Genomic DNA, 25,524 nt, shown 5'->3' on the forward strand with positions numbered 1-25,524 from the left:
CAGAGGGGCTGAAACAGAGGGGCTGAAACAGAGGGCGAGAAACAGAGGGCGAGAAACAGAGTGGCTGAAACAGAGGGGCTGATACAGAGTGGCTGAAACAGAGTGGCTGAAACAGAGGGCGAGAAACAGAGGGGCTGAAACAGAGGGGCTGAAACAGAGGGCGAGAAACAGAGGGGCTGAAACAGAGGGGCTGAAACAGAGGGGCTGAAACAGAGGGCGAGAAACAGTGGGCGATAAACAGAGGGGCTGAAACAGAGGTGCTGAAACAGAGGGGCTGAAACAGAGGGCGAGAAACAGAAGGCGAGAAACAGAGGGCGAGAAACAGAGGGCGAGAAACAGAGGGGCTGAAACAGAGGGGCTGAAACAGAGGGGCTGAAACAGAGGGGCTGAAACAAAGGGGCTGAAACAGAGGGGCTGAAACAGAGGGCGAGAAACAGAGGGCGAGAAACAGAGGGCGAGGAACAGAGGGGCTGAAAAAGAGGGGCTGAAACAGAGGGGCTGAAACAGAGGGCGAGAAACAGAGGGCGAGAAACAGAGAGCGAGAAACAGAGCGCGAGAAACAGATGGCCAGAAACAGAGGGGCTGAAACAGAGGGGGTGAAACAGAGGGGCTGAAACAGAGGGCGAGAAACAGTGGGAGAGAAACAGAGGACGAGAAACAGAGGGGCTGAAACAGAGGGGCTGAAACAGAGGGGCTGAAACAGAGGGCGAGAAACAGAGGGCGAGAAATAGAGAGCGAGAAACAGAGGGCGAGAAACAGAGGGCGAGAAACAGAGGGGCTGAAACAGAGAGGCTGAAACAGAGGGGCTGAAACAGATGGCGAGAAACAGAGGGGCTGAAACAGAGGGGCTGAAACAGAGGGGCTGAAACAGAAGGGCTGAAACAGAGTGCGAGAAACAGAGGGCGAGAAACAGAGAGCGAGAAACAGAGGGCGAGAAACAGAGGGCGAGAAACAGAGGGCGTGAAACAGAGGGGCTGAAACAGAGGGGCTGAAACAGAGGGGCTGAAACAGCGGGGCTGATACAGAGGGGCTGAAACAGAGGGGCTGAAACAGAGGGCGAGAAACAGAGGGGCTGAAACAGAGGGGCTGAAACAGAGGGGCTGAAACAGAGGGCGAGAAACAGAGGGGCTGAAACAGAGTGCGAGAAACAGAGGGGCTGAAACCGAGGGCGAGAAACAGAGGGCGAGAAACAGAGGGGCTGAAACAGAGGGGCTGAAACAGAGGAGCTGAAACAGAGGGGCTGAAACAGAGGGGCTGAAACAGAGGGCGAGAAACAGTGGGCGAGAAACAGAGGACGAGAAACAGAGGGGCTGAAACAGAGGGGCTGAAACAGAGGGGCTGAAACAGAGGGCGAGAATCAGTGGGCGAGAAACAGAGAGCGCGAAACAGAGGGCGTGAAACATAGGGCGAGAAACAGAGGGGCTGAAACAGAGGGGCTGAAACAGAGGGGCTGAAACAGATGGCGAGAAACAGAGGGCTGAAACAGAGGGGCTGAAACAGAGGGGCTGAAACAGAGGGGCTGAAACAGAGGGCGAGAAACAGAGGGCGAGAAACAGAGAGCGTGAAACAGAGGGCGAGAAACAGAGGGCGAGAAACAGAGGGCGAGAAACAGAGGGGCTGAAACAGAGGGGCTGAAACAGAGGGGCTGAAACAGAGGGGCTGATACAGAGGGGCTGAAACAGATGGGCTGAAACAGAGGGGCTGAAACAGAGGGGCTGAAGCAGTGGGCGAGAAACAGAGGGCGAGAAACAGAGGGGCTGAAACAGAGGGGCTGAAACAGAGGGGCTGATACCTGATGGCTGAAACAGAGGGTCTGAAACAGAGGGCGAGAAACAGAGGGGCTGAAACAGAGGGCGAGAAACAGTTGGGCTGAAACAGAGGGGCTTAAACAGAAGGGCTGAAAAAGAGGGGCTGAAACAGAGGGGCTGAAACAGAGGGGATGAAGCAGAGGGCGAGAAACAGAGGGGCTGAAACAGAGGGCGAGAAACAGAGGGGCTGAAACCGAGGGCGAGAAACAGAGGGCGAGAAACAGAGGGGCTGAAACAGAGGGGCTGAAACAGAGGAGCTGAAACAGAGGGGCTGAAACAGAGGGGATGAAACAGAGGGCGAGAAACAGAGGGGCTGAAACAGATGGGCTGAAACAGAGGGGCTGAAACAGAGGGGCTGAAACAGAGGGCGAGAAACAGTCGTCGTGAAACAGAGGGAGAGAAACACAGGGGCTGAAACAGAGGGGCTGAAACAGAGGGGCTGAAACAGAGGGCGAGAAACAGAGGGCGAGAAACAGAGAGCGAGAAACAGAGGGCGAGAAACAGAGGGCGAGAAACAGAGGGGCTGAAACAGAGTGGCTGAAACAGAGGGGCTGAAACAGAGGGGCTGAAACAGAGGGCGAGAAACAGAGGGGCTGAAACAGAGGGGCTGAAACAGAGGGCGAGAAACAGAGGGGCTGAAACAGATGGGCTGAAACAGAGGGGCTGAAACAGAGGGGCTGAAACAGAGGGCGAGAAACAGAGTGACTGAAACAGAGGGGCTGAAACAGAGGGCGAGAAACAGAGGGGCTGAAACAGAGGGCGAGTAACAGAGGGGCTGAAACAGAGGGCGTGAAACAAAGGGCGAGAAACAGAGGTGCTGAAACAGTGGTGCTGAAACTGAGGGGTTGAAACAGAGGGGCTGAAACAGAGGGGCTGAAACAGAGGGCGAGAAACAGAGGGGCTGAAACCGAGGGGCTGAAACAGATGGCGAGAAACAGAGGGGCTGAAACAGTGGGCGAGAAACAGAGGGGCTGAAACAGAGGGCGAGAAACAGAGAGCGAGGAACAGAGGAGCTGAAACAGAGGGGCTGAAACAGAGGGCGAGAAACAGAGGGCGAGAAACAGAGAGCGAGAAACAGAGGGCGAGAAACAGAGGGCGAGAAACAGAGGGGCTGAAACAGAGGGGCTGAAACAGAGGGGCTGAAACAGAGGGGCTGAAACAGAGGGCGAGAAACAGTGGGCGAGAAACAGAGGGCGAGAAACAGAGGGGCTGAAACAGAGGGGCTGAAACAGAGGGGCTGAAACAGAGGGCGAGAAACAGAGGGCGAGAAACAGTGAGCGAGAAACAGAGGGCGAGAAACAGAGGGCGAGAAACAGAGGGGCTGAAACAGAGCGGCTGAAACAGAGGGGCTGAAACAGAGGGCGAGAAACAGAGGGCGAGAAACAGAGGGCGAGAAACAGAGAGCGAGAAACAGAGGGCGAGAAACAGCGGGCGAGAAACAGAGGGCGAGAAACAGAGGGGCTGAAACAGAGGGTCTGAAACAGAGGGGTAGAAACAGAGGGCGAGAAACAGAGGGCGAGAAACAGAGGGGCTGAAACAGAGTGGCTGAAACAGAGGGGCTGAAACAGAGGGGCTGAAACAGAGGGCGAGAAACAGAGGGGCTGAAACAGAGGGGCTGAAACAGAGGGACTGAAACAGAGGGGCTGAAACAAAGGGGCTGTAACAGAGGGGCTGAAACAGAGGGACTGAAACAGAGGGGATGAAACAGAGGGCGAGAAACAGAGGGCGAGAAACAGAGTGGCTGAAACAGAGGGGCTGATACAGAGTGGCTGAAACAGAGGGGCTGAAACAGAGGGCGAGAAACAGAGGGGCTGAAACAGAGGGGCTGAAACAGAGGGCGAGAAACAGAGGGGCTGAAACAGAGTGCGAGAAACAGAGGGGCTGAAACAGAGGGCGAGAAACAAAGGGCGAGAAACAGAGGGCGAGAAACAGAGGGCGAGAAACAGGGGGCGAGAAACAGAGGGGCTGAAACAGAGGGGCTGAAACAGAGGGGCTGAAACAGAGGGGCTGAAACAGAGGGCGAGAAACAGAGGGCGAGAAACAGAGTGGCTGAAACAGAGGGGCTGATACAGAGTGGCTGAAACAGAGTGGCTGAAACAGAGGGCGAGAAACAGAGGGGCTGAAACAGAGGGGCTGAAACAGAGGGCGAGAAACAGAGGGGCTGAAACCGAGGGGCTGAAACAGATGGCGAGAAACAGAGGGGCTGAAACAGTGGGCGAGAAACAGAGGGGCTGAAACAGAGGGCGAGAAACAGAGAGCGAGCAACAGAGGAGCTGAAACAGAGGGGCTGAAACAGAGGGCGAGAAACAGAGGGCGAGAAACAGAGAGCGAGAAACAGAGGGCGAGAAACAGAGGGCGAGAAACAGAGGGGCTGAAACAGAGGGGCTGAAACAGAGGGGCTGAAACAGAGGGGCTGAAACAGAGGGCGAGAAACAGAGGGGCTGAAACAGAGGGGCTGAAACAGAGGGGCTGAAACAGATGGCGAGAAACAGAGGGGCTGAAACAGTGGGCGAGAAACAGAGGAGCTGAAACAGAGGGCGAGAAACAGAGAAAGAGAAACAGAGGGCGAGAAACAGAGGGGCTGAAACAGAGGGGCTGAAACAGAGGGGCTGAAACAGTGGGCGAGAAACAGAGGGTGAGAAACAGAGGGCGAGAAACAGAGGGCGAGAAACAGAGGGGCAGAAACAGAGGGGCTGATACTGAGGGGCTGAAACAGAGGGTCTGAAACATAGGGCGAGAAACAGAGGGGCTGAAAAAGAGGGCGAGAAACAAAGGGGCTGAAACAGTTGGGCTTAAACAGAAGGGCTGAAAAAGAGGGGCTGAAACAGAGGGGCTGAAAAAGAGGGGCTGAAACAGAGGGGCTGAAACAAAGGGGCTGAAACAGAGGGGCTGAAACAGAGGGCGAGAAACAGAGGGCGAGAAACAGAGGGCGAGGAACAGAGGGGCTGAAACAGAGGGGCTGAAACAGAGGGGCTGAAACAGAGGGCGAGAAACAGAGGGCGAGAAACAGAGAGCGAGAAACAGAGGGCGAGAAACAGAGGGCGAGAAACAGAGGGGCTGAAACAGAGGGGCTGAAACAGAGGGCGAGAAACAGAGGGCGAGAAACAGAGAGCGAGAAACAGAGGGCGAGAAACAGAGGGCGAGAAACAGAGGGGCTGAAACAGAGGGGCTGAAACAGAGGGGCTGAAACAGAGGGCGAGAAACAGTGGGCGAGAAACAGAGGACGAGAAACAGAGGGGCTGAAACAGAGGGGCTGAAACAGAGGGGCTGAAACAGAGGGCGAGAAACAAAGGGCGAGAAACAGATAGCGAGAAACAGAGGGCGAGAAACAGAGGGCGAGAAACAGAGGGGCTGAAACAGAGGGGCTGAAACAGAGGGGCTGAAAAAGATGACGAATAACAGAGGGGCTGAAACAGAGGGGTTGAAACAGAGGGGCTGAAACAGAGGGGCTGAAACAGAGGGCGAGAAACAGAGGGCGAGAAACAGAGAGCGAGAAACAGAGGGCGAGAAACAGAGGGGCTGAAACAGAGGGCGAGAAACAGAGGGGCTGAAACAGAGGGGGGGAAACAGAGGGGCTGAAACAGAGGGGCTGATACAGAGGGGCTGAAACAGAGGGGCTGAAACAGAGGGCGAGAAACAGAGGGGCTGAAACAGAGGGGCTGAAACAGAGGGCGAGAAACAGAGGGGCTGAAACAGAGGGGCTGAAACAGAGGGGCTGAAACAGAGGGACTGAAACAGAGGGGCTGAAAAAGAGGGCGAGAAACAGAGGGGCTGAAACAGAGGGCGAGAAACAGAGGGGCTGAAACAGAGGGCGAGAAACAAAGGGCGAGAAACAGAGGTGCTGAAACAGATTGGCTGAAACAGAGGGGCTGAAACAGAGGGGCTGAAACAGAGGGCGAGAAACAGAGGGGCTGAAACAGAGGGGCTGAAACAGATGGCGAGAAACAGAGGGGCTGAAACAGTGGGCGAGAAACAGAGGGGCTGAAACAGAGGGCGAGAAACAGAGAAAGAGAAACAGAGGGCGAGAAACAGAGGGGCTGAAACAGAGGGGCTGAAACAGAGGGGCTGAAACAGATGGGCTGAAACAGAGGGGCTGAAACAGAGGGGCTGAAGCAGTGGGCGAGAAACAGAGGGCGAGAAACAGAGGGCGAGAAACAGAGGGGCTGAAACAGAGGGGCTGATACCTGATGGCTGAAACAGAGGGTCTGAAACAGAGGGCGAGAAACAGAGGGGCTGAAACAGAGGGCGAGAAACAGTTGGGCTGAAACAGAGGGGCTTAAACAGAAGGGCTGAAAAAGAGGGCGAGAAACAGAGGGGCTGAAACAGAGGGGCTGAAGCAGAGGGCGAGAAACAGAGGGGCTGAAACAGAGGGCGAGAAAGAGAGGGGTTGAAACCGAGGGCGAGAAACAGAGGGCGAGAAACAGAGGGGCTGAAACAGAGGGGCTGAAACAGAGGAGCTGAAACAGAGGGGCTGAAACAGAGGGGATGAAACAGAGGGCGAGAAACAGAGGGGCTGAAACAGAGGGGCTGAAACAGAGGGGCTGAAACAGAGGGGCTGAAACAGAGGGCGAGAAACAGTGGTCGTGAAACAGAGGGAGAGAAACAGAGGGGCTGAAACAGAGGGGCTGAAACAGAGGGGCTGAAACAGAGGGCGAGAAACAGAGGGCGAGAAACAGAGAGCGAGAAACAGAGGGCGAGAAACAGAGGGCGAGAAACAGAGGGGCTGAAACAGAGTGGCTGAAACAGAGGGGCTGAAACAGAGGGGCTGAAACAGAGGGCGAGAAACAGAGGGGCTGAAACAGAGGGGCTGAAACAGAGGGCGAGAAACAGAGGGGCTGAAACAGAGGGGATGAAACAGAGGGGCTGAAACAGAGTGACTGAAACAGAGGGGCTGAAACAGAGGGCGAGAAACAGAGGGGCTGAAACAGAGGGCGAGAAACAGATGGGCTGAAACAGAGGGCGTGAAACAAAGGGCGAGAAACAGAGGTGCTGAAACAGTGGTGCTGAAACTGAGGGGTTGAAACAGAGGGGCTGAAACAGAGGGGCTGAAACAGAGGGCGAGAAACAGAGGGGCTGAAACCGAGGGGCTGAAACAGATGGCGAGAAACAGAGGGGCTGAAACAGTGGGCGAGAAACAGAGGGGCTGAAACAGATGGCGAGAAACAGAGAGCGAGCAACAGAGGAGCTGAAACAGAGGGGCTGAAACAGAGGGCGAGAAACAGAGGGCGAGAAACAGAGAGCGAGAAACAGAGGGCGAGAAACAGAGGGCGAGAAACAGAGGGGCTGAAACAGAGGGGCTGAAACAGAGGGGCTGAAACAGAGGGGCTGAAACAGAGGGGCTGAAACAGAGGGCGAGAAACAGGGGGCGAGAAACAGAGGGGCTGAAACAGAGGGGCTGAAACAGAGGGGCTGAAACAGAGGGGCTGAAACAGAGGGCGAGAAACAGAGGGCGAGAAACAGAGTGGCTGAAACAGAGGGGCTGATACAGAGTGGCTGAAACAGAGTGGCTGAAACAGAGGGCGAGAAACAGAGGGGCTGAAACAGAGGGGCTGAAACAGAGGGCGAGAAACAGAGGGGCTGAAACCGAGGGGCTGAAACAGATGGCGAGAAACAGAGGGGCTGAAACAGTGGGCGAGAAACAGAGGGGCTGAAACAGAGGGCGAGAAACAGAGAGCGAGCAACAGAGGAGCTGAAACAGAGGGGCTGAAACAGAGGGCGAGAAACAGAGGGCGAGAAACAGAGAGCGAGAAACAGAGGGCGAGAAACAGAGGGCGAGAAACAGAGGGGCTGAAACAGAGGGGCTGAAACAGAGGGGCTGAAACAGAGGGGCTGAAACAGAGGGCGAGAAACAGAGGGGCTGAAACAGAGGGGCTGAAACAGAGGGGCTGAAACAGATGGCGAGAAACAGAGGGGCTGAAACAGTGGGCGAGAAACAGAGGAGCTGAAACAGAGGGCGAGAAACAGAGAAAGAGAAACAGAGGGCGAGAAACAGAGGGGCTGAAACAGAGGGGCTGAAACAGAGGGGCTGAAACAGTGGGCGAGAAACAGAGGGTGAGAAACAGAGGGCGAGAAACAGAGGGCGAGAAACAGAGGGGCTGAAACAGAGGGGCTGATACTGAGGGGCTGAAACAGAGGGTCTGAAACATAGGGCGAGAAACAGAGGGGCTGAAAAAGAGGGCGAGAAACAGAGGGGCTGAAACAGTTGGGCTTAAACAGAAGGGCTGAAAAAGAGGGGCTGAAACAGAGGGGCTGAAACAGAGGGGCTGAAACAGAGGGGCTGAAACAAAGGGGCTGAAACAGAGGGGCTGAAACAGAGGGCGAGAAACAGAGGGCGAGAAACAGAGGGCGAGGAACAGAGGGGCTGAAACAGAGGGGCTGAAACAGAGGGGCTGAAACAGAGGGCGAGAAACAGAGGGCGAGAAACAGAGAGCGAGAAACAGAGGGCGAGAAACAGAGGGCGAGAAACAGAGGGGCTGAAACAGAGGGGCTGAAACAGAGGGCGAGAAACAGAGGGCGAGAAACAGAGAGCGAGAAACAGAGGGCGAGAAACAGAGGGCGAGAAACAGAGGGGCTGAAACAGAGGGGCTGAAACAGAGGGGCTGAAACAGAGGGCGAGAAACAGTGGGCGAGAAACAGAGGACGAGAAACAGAGGGGCTGAAACAGAGGGGCTGAAACACAGGGGCTGAAACAGAGGGCGAGAAACAAAGGGCGAGAAACAGATAGCGAGAAACAGAGGGCGAGAAACAGAGGGCGAGAAACAGAGGGGCTGAAACAGAGGGGCTGAAACAGAGGGGCTGAAAAAGATGACGAGAAACAGAGGGGCTGAAACAGAGGGGTTGAAACAGAGGGGCTGAAACAGAGGGGCTGAAACAGAGGGCGAGAAACAGAGGGCGAGAAACAGAGAGCGAGAAACAGAGGGCGAGAAACAGAGGGGCTGAAACAGAGGGCGAGAAACAGAGGGGCTGAAACAGAGGGGGGGAAACAGAGGGGCTGAAACAGAGGGGCTGATACAGAGGGGCTGAAACAGAGGGGCTGAAACAGAGGGCGAGAAACAGAGGGGCTGAAACAGAGGGGCTGAAACAGAGGGCGAGAAACAGAGGGGCTGAAACAGAGGGGCTGAAACAGAGGGGCTGAAACAGAGGGACTGAAACAGAGGGGCTGAAAAAGAGGGCGAGAAACAGAGGGGCTGAAACAGAGGGCGAGAAACAGAGGGGCTGAAACAGAGGGCGAGAAACAAAGGGCGAGAAACAGAGGTGCTGAAACAGATTGGCTGAAACAGAGGGGCTGAAACAGAGGGGCTGAAACAGAGGGCGAGAAACAGAGGGGCTGAAACAGAGGGGCTGAAACAGATGGCGAGAAACAGAGGGGCTGAAACAGTGGGCGAGAAACAGAGGGGCTGAAACAGAGGGCGAGAAACAGAGAAAGAGAAACAGAGGGCGAGAAACAGAGGGGCTGAAACAGAGGGGCTGAAACAGAGGGGCTGAAACAGATGGGCTGAAACAGAGGGGCTGAAACAGAGGGGCTGAAGCAGTGGGCGAGAAACAGAGGGCGAGAAACAGAGGGCGAGAAACAGAGGGGCTGAAACAGAGGGGCTGATACCTGATGGCTGAAACAGAGGGTCTGAAACAGAGGGCGAGAAACAGAGGGGCTGAAACAGAGGGCGAGAAACAGTTGGGCTGAAACAGAGGGGCTTAAACAGAAGGGCTGAAAAAGAGGGGCTGAAACAGAGGGGCTGAAACAGAGGGGCTGAAGCAGAGGGCGAGAAACAGAGGGGCTGAAACAGAGGGCGAGAAAGAGAGGGGCTGAAACCGAGGGCGAGAAACAGAGGGCGAGAAACAGAGGGGCTGAAACAGAGGGGCTGAAACAGAGGAGCTGAAACAGAGGGGCTGAAACAGAGGGGATGAAACAGAGGGCGAGAAACAGAGGGGCTGAAACAGAGGGGCTGAAACAGAAGGGCTGAAACAGAGGGGCTGAAACAGAGGGCGAGAAACAGTGGTCGTGAAACAGAGGGAGAGAAACAGAGGGGCTGAAACAGAGGGGCTGAAACAGAGGGGCTGAAACAGAGGGCGAGAAACAGAGGGCGAGAAACAGAGAGCGAGAAACAGAGGGCGAGAAACAGAGGGCGAGAAACAGAGGGGCTGAAACAGAGTGGCTGAAACAGAGGGGCTGAAACAGAGGGGCTGAAACAGAGGGCGAGAAACAGAGGGGCTGAAACAGAGGGGCTGAAACAGAGGGCGAGAAACAGAGGGGCTGAAACAGAGGGGATGAAACAGAGGGGCTGAAACAGAGTGACTGAAACAGAGGGGCTGAAACAGAGGGCGAGAAACAGAGGGGCTGAAACAGAGGGCGAGAAACAGATGGGCTGAAACAGAGGGCGTGAAACAAAGGGCGAGAAACAGAGGTGCTGAAACAGTGGTGCTGAAACTGAGGGGTTGAAACAGAGGGGCTGAAACAGAGGGGCTGAAACAGAGGGCGAGAAACAGAGGGGCTGAAACCGAGGGGCTGAAACAGATGGCGAGAAACAGAGGGGCTGAAACAGTGGGCGAGAAACAGAGGGGCTGAAACAGAGGGCGAGAAACAGAGAGCGAGCAACAGAGGAGCTGAAACAGAGGGGCTGAAACAGAGGGCGAGAAACAGAGGGCGAGAAACAGAGAGCGAGAAACAGAGGGCGAGAAACAGAGGGCGAGAAACAGAGGGGCTGAAACAGAGGGGCTGAAACAGAGGGGCTGAAACAGAGGGGCTGAAACAGAGGGCGAGAAACAGAGGGGCTGAAACAGAGGGGCTGAAACAGAGGGGCTGAAACAGATGGCGAGAAACAGAGGGGCTGAAACAGTGGGCGAGAAACAGAGGAGCTGAAACAGAGGGCGAGAAACAGAGAAAGAGAAACAGAGGGCGAGAAACAGAGGGGCTGAAACAGAGGGGCTGAAACAGAGGGGCTGAAACAGTGGGCGAGAAACAGAGGGTGAGAAACAGAGGGCGAGAAACAGAGGGCGAGAAACAGAGGGGCTGAAACAGAGGGGCTGATACTGAGGGGCTGAAACAGAGGGTCTGAAACATAGGGCGAGAAACAGAGGGGCTGAAAAAGAGGGCGAGAAACAGAGGGGCTGAAACAGTTGGGCTTAAACAGAAGGGCTGAAAAAGAGGGGCTGAAACAGAGGGGCTGAAACAGAGGGGCTGAAACAGAGGGGCTGAAACAAAGGGGCTGAAACAGAGGGGCTGAAACAGAGGGCGAGAAACAGAGGGCGAGAAACAGAGGGCGAGGAACAGAGGGGCTGAAACAGAGGGGCTGAAACAGAGGGGCTGAAACAGAGGGCGAGAAACAGAGGGCGAGAAACAGAGAGCGAGAAACAGAGTGCGAGAAACAGAGGGCGAGAAACAGAGGGGCTGAAACAGAGGGGCTGAAACAGAGGGCGAGAAACAGAGGGCGAGAAACAGAGAGCGAGAAACAGAGGGCGAGAAACAGAGGGCGAGAAACAGAGGGGCTGAAACAGTGGGGCTGAAACAGAGGGGCTGAAACAGAGGGCGAGAAACAGTGGGCGAGAAACAGAGGACGAGAAACAGAGGGGCTGAAACAGAGGGGCTGAAACAGAGGGGCTGAAACAGAGGGCGAGAAACAAAGGGCGAGAAACAGATAGCGAGAAACAGAGGGCGAGAAACAGAGGGCGAGAAACAGAGGGGCTGAAACAGAGGGGCTGAAACAGAGGGGCTGAAAAAGATGACGAGAAACAGAGGGGCTGAAACAGAGGGGTTGAAACAGAGGGGCTGAAACAGAGGGGCTGAAACAGAGGGCGAGAAACAGAGGGCGAGAAACAGAGAGCGAGAAACAGAGGGCGAGAAACAGAGGGCGAGAAACAGAGGGCGAGAAACAGAGGGGCTGAAACAGAGGGGGGGAAACAGAGGGGCTGAAACAGAGGGGCTGATACAGAGGGGCTGAAACAGAGGGGCTGAAACAGAGGGCGAGAAACAGAGGGGCTGAAACAGAGGGGCTGAAACAGAGGGCGAGAAACAGAGGGGCTGAAACAGAGGGGCTGAAACAGAGGGGCTGAAACAGAGGGACTGAAACAGAGGGGCTGAAAAAGAGGGCGAGAAACAGAGGGGCTGAAACAGAGGGCGAGAAACAGAGGGGCTGAAACAGAGGGCGAGAAACAAAGGGCGAGAAACAGAGGTGCTGAAACAGATTGGCTGAAACAGAGGGGCTGAAACAGAGGGGCTGAAACAGAGGGCGAGAAACAGAGGGGCTGAAACAGAGGGGCTGAAACAGATGGCGAGAAACAGAGGGGCTGAAACAGTGGGCGAGAAACAGAGGGGCTGAAACAGAGGGCGAGAAACAGAGAAAGAGAAACAGAGGGCGAGAAACAGAGGGGCTGAAACAGAGGGGCTGAAACAGAGGGGCTGAAACAGATGGGCTGAAACAGAGGGGCTGAAACAGAGGGGCTGAAGCAGTGGGCGAGAAACAGAGGGCGAGAAACAGAGGGGCTGAAACAGAGGGGCTGAAACAGAGGGGCTGATACCTGATGGCTGAAACAGAGGGTCTGAAACAGAGGGCGAGAAACAGAGGGGCTGAAACAGAGGGCGAGAAACAGTTGGGCTGAAACAGAGGGGCTTAAACAGAAGGGCTGAAAAAGAGGGGCTGAAACAGAGGGGCTGAAACAGAGGGGCTGAAGCAGAGGGCGAGAAACAGAGGGGCTGAAACAGAGGGCGAGAAACAGAGGGGCTGAATCCGAGGGCGAGAAACAGAGGGCGAGAAACAGAGGGGCTGAAACAGAGGGGCTGAAACAGAGGAGCTGAAACAGAGGGGCTGAAACAGAGGGGATGAAACAGAGGGCGAGAAACAGAGGGGCTGAAACAGAGGGGCTGAAACAGAGGGGCTGAAACAGAGGGGCTGAAACAGAGGGCGAGAAACAGTGGTCGTGAAACAGAGGGAGAGAAACAGAGGGGCTGAAACAGAGGGGCTGAAACAGAGGGGCTGAAACAGAGGGCGAGAAACAGAGGGCGAGAAACAGAGAGCGAGAAACAGAGTGGCTGAAACAGAGGGGCTGAAACAGAGGGGCTGAAACAGAGGGCGAGAAACAGAGGGGCTGAAACAGAGGGGCTGAAACAGAGGGCGAGAAACAGAGGGGCTGAAACAGAGGGGCTGAAACAGAGGGGCTGAAACAGAGTGACTGAAACAGAGGGGCTGAAACAGAGGGCGAGAAACAGAGGGGCTGAAACAGAGGGCGAGTAACAGAGGGGCTGAAACAGAGGGCGTGAAACAAAGGGCGAGAAACAGAGGTGCTGAAACAGTGGTGCTGAAACTGAGGGGTTGAAACAGAGGGGCTGAAACAGAGGGGCTGAAACAGAGGGCGAGAAACAGAGGGGCTGAAACCGAGGGGCTGAAACAGATGGCGAGAAACAGAGGGGCTGAAACAGTGGGCGAGAAACAGAGGGGCTGAAACAGAGGGCGAGAAACAGAGAGCGAGGAACAGAGGAGCTGAAACAGAGGGGCTGAAACAGAGGGCGAGAAACAGAGTTCGAGAAACAGAGAGCGAGAAACAGAGGGCGAGAAACAGAGGGCGAGAAACAGAGGGGCTGAAACAGAGGGGCTGAAACAGAGGGGCTGAAACAGAGGGGCTGAAACAGAGGGCGAGAAACAGTGGGCGAGAAACAGAGGGCGAGAAACAGAGGGGCTGAAACAGAGGGGCTGAAACAGAGGGGCTGAAACAGAGGGCGAGAAACAGAGGGCGAGAAACAGAGAGCGAGAAACAGAGGGCGAGAAACAGAGGGCGAGAAACAGAGGGGCTGAAACAGAGCGGCTGAAACAGAGGGGTGAAACAGAGGGCGAGAAACAGAGGGCGAGAAACAGAGGGCGAGAAACAGAGAGCGAGAAACAGAGGGCGAGAAACAGAGGGCGAGAAACAGAGGGGCTGAAACAGAGGGGCTGAAACAGAGGGGCTGAAAAAGATGACGAGAAACAGAGGGGCTGAAACAGAGGGGTTGAAACAGAGGGGCTGAAACAGAGGGGCTGAAACAGAGGGCGAGAAACAGAGGGCGAGAAACAGAGAGCGAGAAACAGAGGGCGAGAAACAGAGGGCGAGAAACAGAGGGCGAGAAACAGAGGGGCTGAAACAGAGGGGGGGAAACAGAGGGGCTGAAACAGAGGGGCTGATACAGAGGGGCTGAAACAGAGGGGCTGAAACAGAGGGCGAGAAACAGAGGGGCTGAAACAGAGGGGCTGAAACAGAGGGCGAGAAACAGAGGGGCTGAAACAGAGGGGCTGAAACAGAGGGGCTGAAACAGAGGGACTGAAACAGAGGGGCTGAAAAAGAGGGCGAGAAACAGAGGGGCTGAAACAGAGGGCGAGAAACAGAGGGGCTGAAACAGAGGGCGAGAAACAAAGGGCGAGAAACAGAGGTGCTGAAACAGAGGGGCTGAAACAGAGGGGCTGAAACAGAGGGGCTGAAACAGAGGGCGAGAAACAGAGGGGCTGAAACAGAGGGGCTGAAACAGATGGCGAGAAACAGAGGGGCTGAAACAGTGGGCGAGAAACAGAGGGGCTGAAACAGAGGGCGAGAAACAGAGAAAGAGAAACAGAGGGCGAGAAACAGAGGGGCTGAAACAGAGGGGCTGAAACAGAGGGGCTGAAACAGATGGGCTGAAACAGAGGGGCTGAAACAGAGGGGCTGAAGCAGTGGGCGAGAAACAGAGGGCGAGAAACAGAGGGGCTGAAACAGAGGGGCTGAAACAGAGGGGCTGATACCTGATGGCTGAAACAGAGGGTCTGAAACAGAGGGCGAGAAACAGAGGGGCTGAAACAGAGGGCGAGAAACAGTTGGGCTGAAACAGAGGGGCTTAAACAGAAGGGCTGAAAAAGAGGGGCTGAAACAGAGGGGCTGAAACAGAGGGGCTGAAGCAGAGGGCGAGAAACAGAGGGGCTGAAACAGAGGGCGAGAAACAGAGGGGCTGAAACCGAGGGCGAGAAACAGAGGGCGAGAAACAGAGGGGCTGAAACAGAGGGGCTGAAACAGAGGAGCTGAAACAGAGGGGCTGAAACAGAGGGGATGAAACAGAGGGCGAGAAACAGAGGGGCTGAAACAGATGGGCTGAAACAGAGGGGCTGAAACAGAGGGGCTGAAACAGAGGGCGAGAAACAGTGGTCGTGAAACAGAGGGAGAGAAACAGAGGGGCTGAAACAGAGGGGCTGAAACAGAGGGCGAGAAACAGAGGGCGAGAAACAGAGAGCGAGAAACAGAGGGCGAGAAACAGAGGGCGAGAAACAGAGGGGCTGAAACAGAGTGGCTGAAACAGAGGGGCTGAAACAGAGGGGCTGAAACAGAGGGCGAGAAACAGAGGGGCTGAAACAGAGGGGCTGAAACAGAGGGCGAGAAACAGAGGGGCTGAAACAGAGGGGCTGAAACAGAGGGGCTGAAACAGAGTGACTGAAACAGAGGGGCTGAAACAGAGGGCGAGAAACAGAGGGGCTGAAACAGAGGGCGAGTAACAGAGGGGCTGAAACAGAGGGCGTGAAACAAAGGGCGAGAAACAGAGGTGCTGAAACAGTGGTGCTGAAACTGAGGGGTTGAAACAGAGGGGCTGAAACAGAGGGGCTGAAACAGAGGGCGAGAAACAGAGGGGCTGAAACCGAGGGGCTGAAACAGATGGCGAGAAACAGAGGGGCTGAAACAGTGGGCGAGAAACAGAGGGGCTGAAACAGAGGGCGAGAAACAGAGAGCGAGGAACAGAGGAGCTGAAACAGAGGGGCTGAAACAGAGGGCGAGAAACAGAGGGCGAGAAACAGAGAGCGAGAAACAGAGGGCGAGAAACAGAGGGCGAGAAACAGAGGGGCTGAAACAGAGGGGCTGAAACAGAGGGGCTGAAACAGAGGGGCTGAAACAGAGGGCGAGAAACAGTGGGCGAGAAACAGAGGGCGAGAAACAGAGGGGCTGAAACAGAGGGGCTGAAACAGAGGGGCTGAAACAGAGGGCGAGAAACAGAGGGCGAGAAACAGAGAGCGAGAAACAGAGGGCGAGAAACAGAGGGCGAGAAACAGAGGGGCTGAAACAGAGGGGCTGAAACAGAGGGGCTGAAACAGAGGGCGAGAAACAGAGGGCGAGAAACAGAGGGCGAGAAACAGAGAGCGAGAAACAGAGGGCGAGAAACAGCGGGCGAGAAACAGAGGGCGAGAAACAGAGGGGCTGAAACAGAGGGTCTGAAACAGAGGAGCTGAAACAGAGGGGCTGAAACAGAGGGGATGAAACAGAGGGCGAGAAACAGAGGGGCTGAAACAGAGGGGCTGAAACAGAGGGGCTGAAACAGAGGGGCTGAAACAGAGGGCGAGAAACAGTGGTCGTGAAACAGAGGGAGAGAAACAGAGGGGCTGAAACAGAGGGGCTGAAACAGAGGGGCTGAAACAGAGGGCGAGAAACAGAGGGCGAGAAACAGAGAGCGAGAAACAGAGGGCGAGAAACAGAGGGCGAGAAACAGAGGGGCTGAAACAGAGTGGCTGAAACAGAGGGGCTGAAACAGAGGGGCTGAAACAGAGGGCGAGAAACAGAGGGGCTGAAACAGAGGGGCTGAAACAGAGGGCGAGAAACAGAGGGGCTGAAACAGAGGGGATGAAACAGAGGGGCTGAAACAGAGTGACTGAAACAGAGGGGCTGAAACAGAGGGCGAGAAACAGAGGGGCTGAAACAGAGGGCGAGAAACAGATGGGCTGAAACAGAGGGCGTGAAACAAAGGGCGAGAAACAGAGGTGCTGAAACAGTGGTGCTGAAACTGAGGGGTTGAAACAGAGGGGCTGAAACAGAGGGGCTGAAACAGAGGGCGAGAAACAGAGGGGCTGAAACCGAGGGGCTGAAACAGATGGCGAGAAACAGAGGGGCTGAAACAGTGGGCGAGAAACAGAGGGGCTGAAACAGATGGCGAGAAACAGAGAGCGAGCAACAGAGGAGCTGAAACAGAGGGGCTGAAACAGAGGGCGAGAAACAGAGGGCGAGAAACAGAGAGCGAGAAACAGAGGGCGAGAAACAGAGGGCGAGAAACAGAGGGGCTGAAACAGAGGGGCTGAAACAGAGGGGCTGAAACAGAGGGGCTGAAACAGAGGGGCTGAAACAGAGGGCGAGAAACAGGGGGCGAGAAACAGAGGGGCTGAAACAGAGGGGCTGAAACAGAGGGGCTGAAACAGAGGGGCTGAAACAGAGGGCGAGAAACAGAGGGCGAGAAACAGAGTGGCTGAAACAGAGGGGCTGATACAGAGTGGCTGAAACAGAGTGGCTGAAACAGAGGGCGAGAAACAGAGGGGCTGAAACAGAGGGGCTGAAACAGAGGGCGAGAAACAGAGGGGCTGAAACCGAGGGGCTGAAACAGATGGCGAGAAACAGAGGGGCTGAAACAGTGGGCGAGAAACAGAGGGGCTGAAACAGAGGGCGAGAAACAGAGAGCGAGCAACAGAGGAGCTGAAACAGAGGGGCTGAAACAGAGGGCGAGAAACAGAGGGCGAGAAACAGAGAGCGAGAAACAGAGGGCGAGAAACAGAGGGCGAGAAACAGAGGGGCTGAAACAGAGGGGCTGAAACAGAGGGGCTGAAACAGAGGGGCTGAAACAGAGGGCGAGAAACAGAGGGGCTGAAACAGAGGGGCTGAAACAGAGGGGCTGAAACAGATGGCGAGAAACAGAGGGGCTGAAACAGTGGGCGAGAAACAGAGGAGCTGAAACAGAGGGCGAGAAACAGAGAAAGAGAAACAGAGGGCGAGAAACAGAGGGGCTGAAACAGAGGGGCTGAAACAGAGGGGCTGAAACAGTGGGCGAGAAACAGAGGGTGAGAAACAGAGGGCGAGAAACAGAGGGCGAGAAACAGAGGGGCTGAAACAGAGGGGCTGATACTGAGGGGCTGAAACAGAGGGTCTGAAACATAGGGCGAGAAACAGAGGGGCTGAAAAAGAGGGCGAGAAACAGAGGGGCTGAAACAGTTGGGCTTAAACAGAAGGGCTGAAAAAGAGGGGCTGAAACAGAGGGGCTGAAACAGAGGGGCTGAAACAGAGGGGCTGAAACAAAGGGGCTGAAACAGAGGGGCTGAAACAGAGGGCGAGAAACAGAGGGCGAGAAACAGAGGGCGAGGAACAGAGGGGCTGAAACAGAGGGGCTGAAACAGAGGGGCTGAAACAGAGGGCGAGAAACAGAGGGCGAGAAACAGAGAGCGAGAAACAGAGGGCGAGAAACAGAGGGCGAGAAACAGAGGGGCTGAAACAGAGGGGCTGAAACAGAGGGCGAGAAACAGAGGGCGAGAAACAGAGAGCGAGAAACAGAGGGCGAGAAACAGAGGGCGAGAAACAGAGGGGCTGAAACAGAGGGGCTGAAACAGAGGGGCTGAAACAGAGGGCGAGAAACAGTGGGCGAGAAACAGAGGACGAGAAACAGAGGGGCTGAAACAGAGGGGCTGAAACACAGGGGCTGAAACAGAGGGCGAGAAACAAAGGGCGAGAAACAGATAGCGAGAAACAGAGGGCGAGAAACAGAGGGCGAGAAACAGAGGGGCTGAAACAGAGGGGCTGAAACAGAGGGGCTGAAAAAGATGACGAGAAACAGAGGGGCTGAAACAGAGGGGTTGAAACAGAGGGGCTGAAACAGAGGGGCTGAAACAGAGGGCGAGAAACAGAGGGCGAGAAACAGAGAGCGAGAAACAGAGGGCGAGAAACAGAGGGGCTGAAACAGAGGGCGAGAAACAGAGGGGCTGAAACAGAGGGGGGGAAACAGAGGGGCTGAAACAGAGGGGCTGATACAGAGGGGCTGAAACAGAGGGGCTGAAACAGAGGGCGAGAAACAGAGGGGCTGAAACAGAGGGGCTGAAACAGAGGGCGAGAAACAGAGGGGCTGAAACAGAGGGGCTGAAACAGAGGGGCTGAAACAGAGGGACTGAAACAGAGGGGCTGAAAAAGAGGGCGAGAAACAGAGGGGCTGAAACAGAGGGCGAGAAACAGAGGGGCTGAAACAGAGGGCGAGAAACAAAGGGCGAGAAACAGAGGTGCTGAAACAGATTGGCTGAAACAGAGGGGCTGAAACAGAGGGGCTGAAACAGAGGGCGAGAAACAGAGGGGCTGAAACAGAGGGGCTGAAACAGATGGCGAGAAACAGAGGGGCTGAAACAGTGGGCGAGAAACAGAGGGGCTGAAACAGAGGGCGAGAAACAGAGAAAGAGAAACAGAGGGCGAGAAACAGAGGGGCTGAAACAGAGGGGCTGAAACAGAGGGGCTGAAACAGATGGGCTGAAACAGAGGGGCTGAAACAGAGGGGCTGAAGCAGTGGGCGAGAAACAGAGGGCGAGAAACAGAGGGCGAGAAACAGAGGGGCTGAAACAGAGGGGCTGATACCTGATGGCTGAAACAGAGGGTCTGAAACAGAGGGCGAGAAACAGAGGGGCTGAAACAGAGGGCGAGAAACAGTTGGGCTGAAACAGAGGGGCTTAAACAGAAGGGCTGAAAAAGAGGGGCTGAAACAGAGGGGCTGAAACAGAGGGGCTGAAGCAGAGGGCGAGAAACAGAGGGGCTGAAACAGAGGGCGAGAAAGAGAGGGGCTGAAACCGAGGGCGAGAAACAGAGGGCGAGAAACAGAGGGGCTGAAACAGAGGGGCTGAAACAGAGGAGCTGAAACAGAGGGGCTGAAACAGAGGGGATGAAACAGAGGGCGAGAAACAGAGGGGCTGAAACAGAGGGGCTGAAACAGAAGGGCTGAAACAGAGGGGCTGAAACAGAGGGCGAGAAACAGTGGTCGTGAAACAGAGGGAGAGAAACAGAGGGGCTGAAACAGAGGGGCTGAAACAGAGGGGCTGAAACAGAGGGCGAGAAACAGAGGGCGAGAAACAGAGAGCGAGAAACAGAGGGCGAGAAACAGAGGGCGAGAAACAGAGGGGCTGAAACAGAGTGGCTGAAACAGAGGGGCTGAAACAGAGGGGCTGAAACAGAGGGCGAGAAACAGAGGGGCTGAAACAGAGGGGCTGAAACAGAGGGCGAGAAACAGAGGGGCTGAAACAGAGGGGATGAAACAGAGGGGCTGAAACAGAGTGACTGAAACAGAGGGGCTGAAACAGAGGGCGAGAAACAGAGGGGCTGAAACAGAGGGCGAGAAACAGATGGGCTGAAACAGAGGGCGTGAAACAAAGGGCGAGAAACAGAGGTGCTGAAACAGTGGTGCTGAAACTGAGGGGTTGAAACAGAGGGGCTGAAACAGAGGGGCTGAAACAGAGGGCGAGAAACAGAGGGGCTGAAACCGAGGGGCTGAAACAGATGGCGAGAAACAGAGGGGCTGAAACAGTGGGCGAGAAACAGAGGGGCTGAAACAGAGGGCGAGAAACAGAGAGCGAGCAACAGAGGAGCTGAAACAGAGGGGCTGAAACAGAGGGCGAGAAACAGAGGGCGAGAAACAGAGAGCGAGAAACAGAGGGCGAGAAACAGAGGGCGAGAAACAGAGGGGCTGAAACAGAGGGGCTGAAACAGAGGGGCTGAAACAGAGGGGCTGAAACAGAGGGCGAGAAACAGAGGGGCTGAAACAGAGGGGCTGAAACAGAGGGGCTGAAACAGATGGCGAGAAACAGAGGGGCTGAAACAGTGGGCGAGAAACAGAGGAGCTGAAACAGAGGGCGAGAAACAGAGAAAGAGAAACAGAGGGCGAGAAACAGAGGGGCTGAAACAGAGGGGCTGAAACAGAGGGGCTGAAACAGTGGGCGAGAAACAGAGGGTGAGAAACAGAGGGCGAGAAACAGAGGGCGAGAAACAGAGGGGCTGAAACAGAGGGGCTGATACTGAGGGGCTGAAACAGAGGGTCTGAAACATAGGGCGAGAAACAGAGGGGCTGAAAAAGAGGGCGAGAAACAGAGGGGCTGAAACAGTTGGGCTTAAACAGAAGGGCTGAAAAAGAGGGGCTGAAACAGAGGGGCTGAAACAGAGGGGCTGAAACAGAGGGGCTGAAACAAAGGGGCTGAAACAGAGGGGCTGAAACAGAGGGCGAGAAACAGAGGGCGAGAAACAGAGGGCGAGGAACAGAGGGGCTGAAACAGAGGGGCTGAAACAGAGGGGCTGAAACAGAGGGCGAGAAACAGAGGGCGAGAAACAGAGAGCGAGAAACAGAGTGCGAGAAACAGAGGGCGAGAAACAGAGGGGCTGAAACAGAGGGGCTGAAACAGAGGGCGAGAAACAGAGGGCGAGAAACAGAGAGCGAGAAACAGAGGGCGAGAAACAGAGGGCGAGAAACAGAGGGGCTGAAACAGAGGGGCTGAAACAGAGGGGCTGAAACAGCGGGCGAGAAACAGTGGGCGAGAAACAGAGGACGAGAAACAGAGGGGCTGAAACAGAGGGGCTGAAACAGAGGGGCTGAAACAGAGGGCGAGAAACAAAGGGCGAGAAACAGATAGCGAGAAACAGAGGGCGAGAAACAGAGGGCGAGAAACAGAGGGGCTGAAACAGAGGGGCTGAAACAGAGGGGCTGAAAAAGATGACGAGAAACAGAGGGGCTGAAACAGAGGGGTTGAAACAGAGGGGCTGAAACAGAGGGGCTGAAACAGAGGGCGAGAAACAGAGGGCGAGAAACAGAGAGCGAGAAACAGAGGGCGAGAAACAGAGGGCGAGAAACAGAGGGCGAGAAACAGAGGGGCTGAAACAGAGGGGGGGAAACAGAGGGGCTGAAACAGAGGGGCTGATACAGAGGGGCTGAAACAGAGGGGCTGAAACAGAGGGCGAGAAACAGAGGGGCTGAAACAGAGGGGCTGAAACAGAGGGCGAGAAACAGAGGGGCTGAAACAGAGGGGCTGAAACAGAGGGGCTGAAACAGAGGGACTGAAACAGAGGGGCTGAAAAAGAGGGCGAGAAACAGAGGGGCTGAAACAGAGGGCGAGAAACAGAGGGGCTGAAACAGAGGGCGAGAAACAAAGGGCGAGAAACAGAGGTGCTGAAACAGATTGGCTGAAACAGAGGGGCTGAAACAGAGGGGCTGAAACAGAGGGCGAGAAACAGAGGGGCTGAAACAGAGGGGCTGAAACAGATGGCGAGAAACAGAGGGGCTGAAACAGTGGGCGAGAAACAGAGGGGCTGAAACAGAGGGCGAGAAACAGAGAAAGAGAAACAGAGGGCGAGAAACAGAGGGGCTGAAACAGAGGGGCTGAAACAGAGGTGCTGAAACAGATGGGCTGAAACAGAGGGGCTGAAACAGAGGGGCTGAAGCAGTGGGCGAGAAACAGAGGGCGAGAAACAGAGGGGCTGAAACAGAGGGGCTGAAACAGAGGGGCTGATACCTGATGGCTGAAACAGAGGGTCTGAAACAGAGGGCGAGAAACAGAGGGGCTGAAACAGAGGGCGAGAAACAGTTGGGCTGAAACAGAGGGGCTTAAACAGAAGGGCTGAAAAAGAGGGGCTGAAACAGAGGGGCTGAAACAGAGGGGCTGAAGCAGAGGGCGAGAAACAGAGGGGCTGAAACAGAGGGCGAGAAACAGAGGGGCTGAAACCGAGGGCGAGAAACAGAGGGCGAGAAACAGAGGGGCTGAAACAGAGGGGCTGAAACAGAGGAGCTGAAACAGAGGGGCTGAAACAGAGGGGATGAAACAGAGGGCGAGAAACAGAGGGGCTGAAACAGAGGGGCTGAAACAGAGGGGCTGAAACAGAGGGGCTGAAACAGAGGGCGAGAAACAGTGGTCGTGAAACAGAGGGAGAGAAACAGAGGGGCTGAAACAGAGGGGCTGAAACAGAGGGGCTGAAACAGAGGGCGAGAAACAGAGGGCGAGAAACAGAGAGCGAGAAACAGAGTGGCTGAAACAGAGGGGCTGAAACAGAGGGGCTGAAACAGAGGGCGAGAAACAGAGGGGCTGAAACAGAGGGGCTGAAACAGAGGGCGAGAAACAGAGGGGCTGAAACAGAGGGGCTGAAACAGAGGGGCTGAAACAGAGTGACTGAAACAGAGGGGCTGAAACAGAGGGCGAGAAACAGAGGGGCTGAAACAGAGGGCGAGTAACAGAGGGGCTGAAACAGAGGGCGTGAAACAAAGGGCGAGAAACAGAGGTGCTGAAACAGTGGTGCTGAAACTGAGGGGTTGAAACAGAGGGGCTGAAACAGAGGGGCTGAAACAGAGGGCGAGAAACAGAGGGGCTGAAACCGAGGGGCTGAAACAGATGGCGAGAAACAGAGGGGCTGAAACAGTGGGCGAGAAACAGAGGGGCTGAAACAGAGGGCGAGAAACAGAGAGCGAGGAACAGAGGAGCTGAAACAGAGGGGCTGAAACAGAGGGCGAGAAACAGAGTTCGAGAAACAGAGAGCGAGAAACAGAGGGCGAGAAACAGAGGGCGAGAAACAGAGGGGCTGAAACAGAGGGGCTGAAACAGAGGGGCTGAAACAGAGGGGCTGAAACAGAGGGCGAGAAACAGTGGGCGAGAAACAGAGGGCGAGAAACAGAGGGGCTGAAACAGAGGGGCTGAAACAGAGGGGCTGAAACAGAGGGCGAGAAACAGAGGGCGAGAAACAGAGAGCGAGAAACAGAGGGCGAGAAACAGAGGGCGAGAAACAGAGGGGCTGAAACAGAGCGGCTGAAACAGAGGGGTGAAACAGAGGGCGAGAAACAGAGGGCGAGAAACAGAGGGCGAGAAACAGAGAGCGAGAAACAGAGGGCGAGAAACAGAGGGCGAGAAACAGAGGGGCTGAAACAGAGGGGCTGAAACAGAGGGGCTGAAAAAGATGACGAGAAACAGAGGGGCTGAAACAGAGGGGTTGAAACAGAGGGGCTGAAACAGAGGGGCTGAAACAGAGGGCGAGAAACAGAGGGCGAGAAACAGAGAGCGAGAAACAGAGGGCGAGAAACAGAGGGCGAGAAACAGAGGGCGAGAAACAGAGGGGCTGAAACAGAGGGGGGGAAACAGAGGGGCTGAAACAGAGGGGCTGATACAGAGGGGCTGAAACAGAGGGGCTGAAACAGAGGGCGAGAAACAGAGGGGCTGAAACAGAGGGGCTGAAACAGAGGGCGAGAAACAGAGGGGCTGAAACAGAGGGGCTGAAACAGAGGGGCTGAAACAGAGGGACTGAAACAGAGGGGCTGAAAAAGAGGGCGAGAAACAGAGGGGCTGAAACAGAGGGCGAGAAACAGAGGGGCTGAAACAGAGGGCGAGAAACAAAGGGCGAGAAACAGAGGTGCTGAAACAGAGGGGCTGAAACAGAGGGGCTGAAACAGAGGGGCTGAAACAGAGGGCGAGAAACAGAGGGGCTGAAACAGAGGGGCTGAAACAGATGGCGAGAAACAGAGGGGCTGAAACAGTGGGCGAGAAACAGAGGGGCTGAAACAGAGGGCGAGAAACAGAGAAAGAGAAACAGAGGGCGAGAAACAGAGGGGCTGAAACAGAGGGGCTGAAACAGAGGGGCTGAAACAGATGGGCTGAAACAGAGGGGCTGAAACAGAGGGGCTGAAGCAGTGGGCGAGAAACAGAGGGCGAGAAACAGAGGGGCTGAAACAGAGGGGCTGAAACAGAGGGGCTGATACCTGATGGCTGAAACAGAGGGTCTGAAACAGAGGGCGAGAAACAGAGGGGCTGAAACAGAGGGCGAGAAACAGTTGGGCTGAAACAGAGGGGCTTAAACAGAAGGGCTGAAAAAGAGGGGCTGAAACAGAGGGGCTGAAACAGAGGGGCTGAAGCAGAGGGCGAGAAACAGAGGGGCTGAAACAGAGGGCGAGAAACAGAGGGGCTGAAACCGAGGGCGAGAAACAGAGGGCGAAAAACAGAGGGGCTGAAACAGAGGGGCTGAAACAGAGGAGCTGAAACAGAGGGGCTGAAACAGAGGGGATGAAACAGAGGGCGAGAAACAGAGGGGCTGAAACAGATGGGCTGAAACAGAGGGGCTGAAACAGAGGGGCTGATACAGAGTGGCTGAAACAGAGGGGCTGAAACAGAGGGCGAGAAACAGAGAGCGAGAAACAGAGGGCGAGAAACAGAGGGCGAGAAACAGAGGGGCTGAAACAGAGTGGCTGAAACAGGGGGGCTGAAACAGAGGGGCTGAAACAGAGGGCGAGAAACAGAGGGGCTGAAACAGAGGGGCTGAAACAGAGGGCGAGAAACAGAGGGGCTGAAACAGAGGGGCTGAAACAGAGGGGCTGAAACAGAGTGACTGAAACAGAGGGGCTGAAACAGAGGGCGAGAAACAGAGGGGCTGAAACAGAGGGCGAGTAACAGAGGGGCTGAAACAGAGGGCGTGAAACAAAGGGCGAGAAACAGAGGTGCTGAAACAGTGGTGCTGAAACTGAGGGGTTGAAACAGAGGGGCTGAAACAGAGGGGCTGAAACAGAGGGCGAGAAACAGAGGGGCTGAAACCGAGGGGCTGAAACAGATGGCGAGAAACAGAGGGGCTGAAACAGTGGGCGAGAAACAGAGGGGCTGAAACAGAGGGCGAGAAACAGAGAGCGAGGAACAGAGGAGCTGAAACAGAGGGGCTGAAACAGAGGGCGAGAAACAGAGGGCGAGAAACAGAGAGCGAGAAACAGAGGGCGAGAAACAGAGGGCGAGAAACAGAGGGGCTGAAACAGAGGGGCTGAAACAGAGGGGCTGAAACAGAGGGGCTGAAACAGAGGGCGAGAAACAGTGGGCGAGAAACAGAGGGCGAGAAACAGAGGGGCTGAAACAGAGGGGCTGAAACAGAGGGGCTGAAACAGAGGGCGAGAAACAGAGGGCGAGAAACAGAGAGCGAGAAACAGAGGGCGAGAAACAGAGGGCGAGAAACAGAG

This window comes from Stegostoma tigrinum, chromosome 29 (genome assembly GCF_030684315.1).
Source record: "Stegostoma tigrinum isolate sSteTig4 chromosome 29, sSteTig4.hap1, whole genome shotgun sequence".
NCBI classification, from domain to species: domain Eukaryota; kingdom Metazoa; phylum Chordata; class Chondrichthyes; order Orectolobiformes; family Stegostomatidae; genus Stegostoma; species Stegostoma tigrinum.